Here is a 9,204-nt window from a genome sequence, read left to right on the forward strand (position 1 = left end):
ACAGACAGAGGAAAGACGGCCGTGTAAAGACAGAGGCAGAAATTGGAGTGATATAGTTACAAGCTGAAGAACAGCAATGATTGTCTGATTCCATCAGAAGCTGGGAAGAGGCAAGGAAGGATTCTTCTCCACAGGTTTTACTGGCCCTGACGATACCTTGATTTTAGACTACCAGCCTCCAGACCTGAGAGACTATAAATCTGTTTGTTTTAAGCATACTAGTTTGTGGTATTTTGTTTTGGCAATTCTAGGAAACTGATACAATCATGTGTTGAGCATCTCCCGTGTTCCAGACATACTGGGAATAGGACATTAAAAGAGACAGGAACTCAGACTTCAACACGTTCACAGTCTGGTGGGTCTGGCTTATATAGAACTCTGCGCTAGAGGCAAAAAAAAAAAAGCAAAAAAACCCCCAAAACAATAACTAAGTAGTGGTATGAATAGCAGGAGACATGAATTCTAGGTCGAGTTCAGCTGCTTTAAAATGCTGTGTGGCCTTGAAAAAGTTGCTTTCCTTCTCTGGACTTACCTTTTCACTTTTTCACAGACAGAGGAAAGACGGCCGTGTAAAGACAGAGGCAGAAATTGGAGTGATATAGTTACAAGCTGAAGAACAGCAATGATTGTCTGATTCCATCAGAAGCTGGGAAGAGGCAAGGAAGGATTCTTCTCCACAGGTTTTACTGGCCCTGACGATACCTTGATTTTTCTATAAACCAAGGAGTTGGCCCAGTTACTTCTCAAGGGGTATCCTTGCTTTAAAGTTCTATGACCTGCTGGGGTGAGGACAACCAGGCAGGGGCAGGGAAAGCATGGGCAGCCTCCTATACTCCTCGCACCACCCTCTTTATGGAGCTCCAGCACTCCGGGGCCCCAGAGCCAACCCTAAATCTGTTTACCCTGGCTTGCCTGTTCCTTCCTATGGAAATCACAGTAAAGTCTCCTGTCCATTTTTTCTTCCTGACTCCCTCTGCCTGCTCACAGAACCTGGTGCTTCCTTTGTGGTGTGGTGAGGCCCTTCCTCTTGGGAGCTGTAACAAGCTCTCTTTTCAGTGGCCATTGCTTCCAATCTATTGGCCTCACCATACCTACATCCTAATAAACCTATATTTAAAAATAAGGACAATATCATCTATCTCATAGGAGTGTCATGAAATTTAAAGATTAAATATGGGAAAACGGTCTCCCTCACACAGCATCAGGCAAATGGCAGGAGGCTTTCAACATGTTATTTTCTTTTCCCTCTCCCTATCCATATTCTTTCCCCTATGCCTTCCTACTCCCATATCTCTCTCCCTCTCAGGATTGGCTACATAGTTTGTGGGACTCAAGGCAAAATAAAAATGTGGGGTCTTCTGTTCCAAAAGTATTAAGAATTTTAATATGGTGACCACAGAGCATTAAATCCAGTGTGGGGGCCCTTTTCAACACAGGACTCTGTGACTGCCTAAGTCAAGTGCCCATGAAGCTGGCCCCGTGTCTTCCGCCTTTCCAACCTTCCATCAAGTTCCCTTTTGCTTCTCAAATCTCTCTAGCCTGATTTTCCAATCCCAAAGCCCCAATATTGACTCCCCACTTTTTTTGTTCTCTACTAACAGATCAAATTTTTAGATACCATAAAGTTTTAATAATTCCACTTCATTGTGAAGGGAAGAAAGGAGGCCATTATAAATTAACGAAAGTCTGAGAAATAAGACATTACTAAAGAAAAGCTGTTTTATTGCCCTCCGATTTATATAGTGACAGAGGTGACATGGAGAGGAAGGAAGAGTGGAAGAAGTTGAAGCTTTTTGGATTTGATGTGACAAATAGAAAAGATTTCACTTATAACCTGTGATAAGCATATTCCCATTTTGCAAGTGATGCTACTAAAAACTGTCTCTTTTAAGTAGGTTGATATTTTTCTTGCTGACAATTATTTTGCTTGCAGAGAACTTTTTGATGCTACAGATGCTGGTAAATTTCTTCTGCAGTGATCCTATATAACAAAATGATTTCCCTGACCTTGCAGGCAATCTATAGCATAGATCAGGTTATAGACAGTTCTTATCAAAGGGAAATCCAGTCCAGCAAATTCTCTCTGCTCCCTTCCTCTAGGATGGTCACATCTTCAGAGCAACTTTCAAAGAGGCAGAGCTCATCCCGGGCCACACAATACTCCTTGACTTAATCTTTACTGGCTGCTGCCATGTTTCAGACTTAATTACTGTCTTATCATAACTGGATCCAGACCTATTTTGGGGTGGTATCCCCCAACAGCCCACACACCCCACATCTCCAAGCATTACCAATCTGGGCCTGAACTGCCCTCCCCACAACCTGCACAGTCTGCCAAAATCCTAACTCATGTTTCATGGTTCAGCTCAAAGGTCCTCTCCTCTGGGAAGCTGCCTCTGACATTTCCAGGCAGAATCTGTGTGTCCGTCTGCCCCCGTGGCAAGTCTATTAGAGCCTTTGTGTTCCTGACTCACAGTCATCTATACACCTCTTTCAGGGGGGACAGGGGGTGCCTTTGGGTCCTGCGTCTGGACCATCTCTGAGGAGGCCGGGCAGCCCAGCAGCCAAGCAACAGAGGAGGTCCCCGCTCCAATGCCAACCAGCAGCAGGCAGATGGGAACACCAGCTTCACAGCAGTGTGAGGTTTCAATCAGAGGATAACCCAAAAGTGCTTAGCACAGAGCCTACAAAAAGCAAGCTCAAAAAATATTAACAGTTCTCCCTGAACACTGGCATATAAATATGAGGTCACAGAATGGCTACACATCCCGGTTTGGCTGGAAAGTCCTGATTTATGCCTGTGGTCCTGGAGTTATTATTAATAATGCCCTCTCCCTTTCTCAAAAGTGTTTCAGGTTGGATGACAATTTATACGGCCACCTTTGACAGTTAGGACTAGGTCTACTTTAGTTACCAGTGTGTCTCTGCCACATAAGCAGTGCTTAGTATTTGTTAAGTACTTAATAAAAATGTATCAAATTAATCTGTCTCCCATGCCTAGCAAGTGCCTGGCACCTGGTAGGAGCTTTATAACTGCTGGACATGGCTGATTTCTCTGCATTTCTAAGCATCTTTTGACCCAGAGAAAACATGAAGCAAGGCTCAGTAAGTGAGTGCATGAATGAATGAATGAATGAATGAACGAACGAATGAACACACTCCCTCCCTTCTTCTCTATTGCCAGTAGGACATCTGGGGGAAGGAATTACATCTTACAGAGGTAGGAAGAAGACTGGGTCAGATGGAGGAGGTCAGGATGATGGTCTTCCCTCGAGACAGTGGCGAGGGGGTTTCTCTTCCTGGGGTTGCATCAGGTCCCTGTTTCCATTTCCCAGCTAGAAACTAGGGATTGATGTCCCCCATACACGCAGCAGGAAACCACAACCAGTGCATCCAGTGGGCTCTTGAGGGTGCCGAGACACTTGCCTCCACCAAACATTGCAAATAAATTACAGGTGCTCAGGGTTCCACCAGGTGCTGCCTACCAGCAGCTGACATGGCCACAGGGGAGAAGTCACCTAAATCTAGGTGCCAGAAGTAGAAAGAAGAGAACGGGAATTACTTCTGCCTTTCTAGGCTCGGAAAGGAAATTTCACACGTTGGTAGCCAAAAATATTTGGATACAGACCATGCACCAGACATGATGATAAGAACTTCACGAACATTAACTCAGCCATCAGAACAGCCCTGTGAAGTAGTTACTCCCATTTTACACATGGGAAGTGAGTCAGGTAGGGGAAATGACTTGCCAAAGGTCACACAGCCAGTAAGACAGTGTCCAGAGCTCAAATCGCATGGAAGGCAGGGGTAGAAACTGAACAGGAGTCCTCTCCATCCCTCCCCTACCCAATATAAGAAAGCCCAGTTCTTGTTCCTCCTGGTCTGGCTGTGTGACCTTGGGCCTGGCTCAACCTCTCTGAGCCTCACTTCCCTTTTCCAAGGCTAATGTTCTAGAAGGTTAGGATATACTCCATTTCCAGAATATCTGCTCTTCCTGAGACCACAGGCTCCAGGGTGATCAGAGCCTGGGTGAGTCCAGGCATCCAAGAACATACTGATCCACCATGGAGGCTGGGGTGGGGGGATACCTCCTCCACCCATTTTCGGAAGGAGCCCCTACAGCTGGGCTAAAAAATTAAGAGGCATATCTGAGAGCCCAACTTAGTGTGGGGCTTCAGAGCTCTTGTAACACCAGCTGGAGTACTGCCGGCCAGCAGCTTCTGTTTGGAGAAGGGCTGCGGGAAGGGTGAGGGAAGCCAGAAAAAGGCGAGAAGAGAGCTGCAGAGAGCACCTGGTGGAGGGTCCTCCTGCACTTTGGCTCTTAGAAGCTAGGACAGAAACCGCCTTTGGCGGGGGTAGAAGCCCCCAGCCCAGGGTCAACGTCCATAGCTCTGGTCATTTTCCCAGCCTTCAGGAATCTGGGCCTGGAGAAAGGGGGGCCCCTATACCGGGGGACGCCAGGCGTTGAAGTCAGAGCCAGCTGAGAAGGAGGAAATGGGGGGGGTTGCAGCGCTCTAGACGCCCCCAGCTTCAGGGCTGTTCTGAGCCCGGAAAGTTTGCGCGCGGCAGGCGCGCGGTGCGCCCCCTCCCAGCGCCCGCAGGCGCCGGGTCCGCAGGCGCCCACCCCGGCCCGCCCCGCCCGCCGCTCGGTGCCCGCTCAAGGTCACTGCTGACAAGGCGCCTGCCTCCGCGAAGCTAGGGGACCCAGAACGCGCTCCGGCTTAAGCTCAGACTCTGGCCCGCCGGGGGTTCCTGGGGTCGAGCGCGTTTGGAAAGGAAGCAGGCTGGAAGGGAGATAGAGACCGAAGGAGAGGGGAGGAGGCCCAGAGCCCGGGCCCGGCCGCCCCTGCCTCACCTGCGCCGGCTCCGCGAGCAAGATGCTGCCGCTGCCGCTGCCGCTGCCGCCGCCTCTGGTGCGCGCCCGGCCCGGCCCGGCCCCGCTGCGGCTGCGGCTTCTCTGCCGCGGCTGCCCCGCGCTTGCCTCGCCCCGAGGCCCCGCCACCGCCCGCCTGCCTCCCTCCCTCCGCCGCCGCCTCTGCCACCGCTGCACTGCGCTCTGCCCGCCTCCCTCCGTTCCTCCCTCCCTCCCCCTCCCCGCTCCCTCCTCCCCCGCGCGCTCCCCCTCGGCCCTCCCCAAACTCCGCACGGAAAGCGCCCCGCGGGACCCAGAGCGCGCCGTCCCGCCCGCGCCCTCCTGCACGCGCACGTGCGGGTCGGCCTCGGAAGGGGGAGGCGTCTGCAGCCTCTCCGTGGGTGCCGTCTCCAGGTACCTCTAGGGCAACAGCCCCTTATTCTGCCCCATCCCCACCGTTAGCTTGCCCCTTAGAGGGACCCCTCCCATCCTTCTCCCCCCAGGGGTCAGGATGTCCCAAGCCTCCCCTGCACAACTGAAACCTGTGGTTGGGGTCACACAATTTTGGGTGGATTGAGGTGTGGAGCTGGCATCTGAAGAGACCTAGCTTTAGGGGAGAGGGCTGGCTGGACCAATCCTAGGGAGTTTAGGTGGAGGGCACTCACACCTTGAGAAAGGACTTGGGTAGGGCAAGGGCACCTGTTGGGCCCAAGCCTCTGTCCTCTCAGGCGGAAGGCCTGGAGGAGACCAGGAAGAGGCCCTGCCTGAGGAGAAAGGCGAAAACCCCAGGCACACACTGAAAGCACCTCCTCAAAGCAGGCTTCCCCTCCTTGGCTCAGGCCCCAGGTCGCTGAAAAGCCTAGCTCTACCAGGAAGCTTGGCCACCTGACTCCAGCGCCTTGGTCTGCTCCATGCCATCAATTAATCATGCCCGCTTGCTTATTTATTTATTGGCTTTATAAAAAGCCAAATGCACTGCTCACAGGAAGATAGAAGATGGGCTCCCATGGGGGTGGGGGGCAGGGAGGGCCTGACCAGGAGGACTCCCTCTCCCCAGGCCTCTGCTTGGTGAATAGGAGGTAGGGCTGGTGAGACCCTGGGCTCTGGAAAAGCAGCACCTGCTTTCAGGGAATGCCTGGGATATTGTCACCATTCACGGAGTCAAAATTCACTATGGGCTGTGCTCTGCAACCCTAGGATGGGGCAAAGGATATTCAGGCTTGGGGGTTTAGGAAGAGAGGAGGCCTTGGAGGCCAGTGACCAGAAAGAAATCTGACAGGTGTGAGAGGAGGTATCTCCAGGCTCTTGGCTCAGAGCACTCCATTCTCACTGCTCTCACTTGGCTTGGCAGGCAGCGTCTGTATCTCCTGCCACAGCCCTGCCCTATTTCTAGAGTGCCCAGAGGGTATCTCCCCATGGATACCCCCTCACCCAACCATATCTCCTCTCACATTCCCAGTCCCAGTTAATGCCACTGCCATGCCTCCAGATGGTCAGCTTCACAGGTCCCCTCACCAAAACCTCACTGATGGGTCCTCTGCAGTCTCCCTGGAATCTGCTCTGACCTCTGTTGAAGGGCCCTCCTTCAAGCCCCCAGCACCTCTCTTCTGGATTCTCACAGCTGGCATCCTACCTCTATCCTGCTGCTGCACTAACCTTCATGGAACCAGATGTAGATCATGTCTGCTCCTTCTCTAAAACCTTTCATGGCTCCCCAATGTCCTCAGAAGTCCCATAGCCTCAGGCTGCCATTTAAGGCCTTTCATGCTCTGTCCCCAAGTACTCTTTCCACTCCTTTACCACCTTAGTTCACAATGTCCCTCCCAGACACACACTTAACTCTATACCATGTCTATGTCTCTTTTCTATTCCTTCCATGAAAATGCCTTTTGTCTTTCTCTGTCAGTCTCTGCCCAGTCATGGTGTCAAAGCTTGGCATTAGTTATGATCTCTTTTATGAAACTTTCAGAAACCAACAGGTAAGTTGAAAAGTCAAAAGGAAAGGGTGTGAAAAGTCACAAAACGTGAGGCAACTCAGTGCAAAAGTGAGTGACACCACAAAAGTCCAAGTGACAAAACTCACCAGCTATCTGACCTTGAGCATGCCCTCAACCTCTCTGAGCCTGTTGGTTCATCTGCTAAAAGCAATGAATTCCACAGCCTCCTCCAGTATAAGCACTCAACAAATGGTAGCTACAAGTTATTCTTGAGCACTTATTGTGTGATAAGCCTCCGGGATTTACGAGGGTGATTTGGTAGGGATTGGAAGTATGGCAAGGATTGTAAACACAAATGCCTACAAGGACCAGGCAATACTGAGTGAGGTGTGTTGGTTCTGACAGTAGGGCTGTCCCTCCTGGAATTCACCCATAAGGAAAAGCAACACTGTATATGAAATGGCAAAGAGCTAACAATGGCTCTGTTGGGGAAGGGGGGTGATAAGGAGTGGTGGGGACTGTGGCATCTGCCTATGTACACGGACATAGGCACTACTCAGCTCCATTTGACTCTATGAGCCCAGACGGCCAGTTTTCTATTTTTTCAAGAGAAGCTGGACATTTGGATTTTTAGGTGAAAAATCTTGATCTTTAAATGTCAGCAACTAATTTAAAAAAAATTTAAAGCTCTGAAAGGACTGAACACAATATAGTTGTGATAGGTTTTTGGCCAGAGGGCTAGTGGTTTATGACCTCTGGGTTAGTAGGAAATAGATCAATGTTATCTATTTACACACAGACACACACTCCCTGTTCTCCGCTCTCTGGCAGAATGTGGTCAAGTCCGCCTCAGAGGTACAAAGGGCCACAGGAGTGGAGTGGAGGGAGCACCTCACTGTGGTGAACATGATGGGCGGGTCAAGTGAAGCACCCGAAATTAGAAGCAGAAGGGAGGGCCTGGGTCTGCCCCTACAGCACAGAGGAGCTCACATAGACTGTCTGTCATCCCTGAGCCTCAGTCTCCTCAGGAGAGGACAAGGTGGGGAACTACTCAGATGTGGTAAAGGTTATGTGAGGTGATGAGCATGTGAGAAGTGAGGACATGGGAGGTTCCACTGACAACACAGAGGAGCATCTGCTAGTAAGAGAGTTTCAACAATCTGGACACCCAGGAGAAGTCCCACTCCACTAAAAATAGGGCCCTGACAGACTCTTAGAACTTGAAGACTTCTTGAGAGATGAAACTGGCAGCAAAGAGAGAAATGGCTGCTTCCCTCTGCCGGACGCGAGTAAGAAGAGCTGGGGAGGTGACTAGCACCTGGCAAGCCAGTGAGCATGTCATCTCTGAGTCCCAAATAAGAACAGAAAGAAGTATGGGGCCTCTTTGGTCTATTAGGGAGACAGGGGCCAGAAATGGCCAAGAGCAAAGCTGGGAATGGCAGTGTGATCCCAGGGCCGCGTGAAAGTCCCTGAAAAGGGTTTGATGGGATGGGATTAAAGCTGACTTTATTTTACAATTCTCCACAGGGTCTGTGTCTTACTATTTTAGTCAAAAAGTTATTAAATGCATAATGATAATCCTACTAAGCAAAAAGAAGACAACTAAGTAAATCGATGAGGGAGACATTCAGTAGATGGAAGCCACCTTTACAAGAACATTCTTGGAGCTAGATTTTTACCTCATGTACCTGGAGAACTTGTTACTAGAATCTGTAAAGAGATTCCTGGGGCTGACTCAGGTGTCCAGAGTCAGAATCTCCAAGGAGAGGAGGCTGGAAATATGTATTTAACGTCCCACCCCATTTTGTGATCCAGAAATTTGGGCTGATACTGAACTAAGGAAACATTTACTGAGCAGAAGAAAGAAAGAACTCACAGCAGGTCTCTCCCATTAAAGGACTCCAAATGTAGCCAGAAAAACCCAACTCCTTAAATACAAGACAGGACAACACACTTAGGGCACAAAGTGCCCCCAGTGAAGATCTAACAGGGATTTCCTCTGGGGGATGTGGGGCAGAGAGGAAGACATTCTACCCTATATATTTCAGGCTCTGAGAATCTTTTACAATAGTAATGCTCCCATGTCTTACTTGAGCTGTTTTAAAACTTAAAAAGGGAAAACCATCAAGTGCCAAGACAGCCTGGGGGAGGGACAATGAATTCTCCAGGAAGTAAGTGAGCAAGAATTCAGAGGTGGGATTTGAGCTGGTGTCTGAAACAAGAGTTTAAAAAAAAAACAAAAAAAAAGGCAGGGGGCGCCTGGGTGGCTCAGTGGGTTAAGCCACTGCCTTTGGCTCAGGTCATGATCTCAGGGTCCTGGGATCGAGTCCCGCATCAGGCTCTCTGCTTGGCAGGGAGCCTGCTTCCTCCTCTCTCTCTGCCTACTTGTGATCTCTCTCTGTCAAATAAATAAAC

General features: G+C 50.1%; 1 protein-coding gene across 10 annotated transcripts in view; it reads right to left on the bottom strand.

Annotated features, from left to right (window-relative positions):
* Positions 1-4,963, bottom strand: part of ATP2B2 (ATPase plasma membrane Ca2+ transporting 2) — a 366,135-nt gene extending 361,172 nt beyond the window's left edge. For all 10 annotated transcript variants that reach the window (XM_059390330.1, XM_059390328.1, XM_059390327.1 and 7 more), the window contains exon 1: positions 4,856-4,963. The gene's annotated coding sequence lies outside the window, so the exon portion shown is untranslated. The remainder of the gene's footprint in view (positions 1-4,855) is intronic.
* Between the last annotated feature and the right edge of the window lie 4,241 nt (positions 4,964-9,204).

Source organism: Mustela nigripes, chromosome 2 (genome assembly GCF_022355385.1).
Source record: "Mustela nigripes isolate SB6536 chromosome 2, MUSNIG.SB6536, whole genome shotgun sequence".
Classification (NCBI taxonomy): Eukaryota; Metazoa; Chordata; class Mammalia; order Carnivora; family Mustelidae; genus Mustela; species Mustela nigripes.